General features: G+C 29.5%; 1 protein-coding gene across 1 annotated transcript in view; it reads right to left on the bottom strand.

Annotated features, from left to right (window-relative positions):
• LOC122141464 overlaps positions 1-647 on the bottom strand; it is a 7043-nt gene that overhangs the window by 5299 nt on the left and 1097 nt on the right. The gene's annotated exons all lie outside the window — the stretch shown is intronic.

The raw sequence follows: 647 nt of genomic DNA, 5'->3' as shown, positions 1-647 counted from the left end.
GTGTTCATCTAGGTGTCAACTATAATGCACATCATTCATATTTTTCATAATTATTCAAATAAAATGTAAAACAAACGTAAAATATTGATACTTTGTATTACCGAATGGGTTGAAATGAAAATATGCCATATTAGCAATATTGTACATATGATTTACAGTTTATTTGAATAATTATAAAAAATATGAAAGGTGTGCATCATAGTTGACACCTAGATGAACACTTTACAGTATGTTTTCTGAAGTGAATCTATCTGTTCAAATGCATTGGAGCCTCAAACTGTATCAAGCATTCGTAATAAAAGTAGCAACATTTCTTACATTTGATTTACAGTTTAATTCTGATTACCTTATAAAGATGAGGTGTATGGTGTGTATTATAGCTGATTACCCCAGATGAACACTTTTTACAGTATGTTTTATGAATGTGAGTCATTCTGTTCAAATGTTATTGAGCTTCAAATGATGGCCTATTCTACATTTAAGTCCATTCGGTAATGAAAATTAATAATATTTTTGAAAAATATGAAAGGTGTGCATTATAGCTGACACCTCGATGAGCTTTTACTTTTACGGTATGTTTGTTCAAATGCTATTGAGCTTCAAATTATGGCATATTTTAAATTTGAGCCCATTCGGTAATGAAAAAC

This window comes from Cyprinus carpio, chromosome B22 (assembly GCF_018340385.1).
Source record: "Cyprinus carpio isolate SPL01 chromosome B22, ASM1834038v1, whole genome shotgun sequence".
NCBI classification, from domain to species: Eukaryota; Metazoa; Chordata; class Actinopteri; order Cypriniformes; family Cyprinidae; genus Cyprinus; species Cyprinus carpio.
The sequence above is the reverse complement of the archived record's forward strand: the minus strand, read 5'-3'. Positions and strand labels throughout refer to the sequence as shown.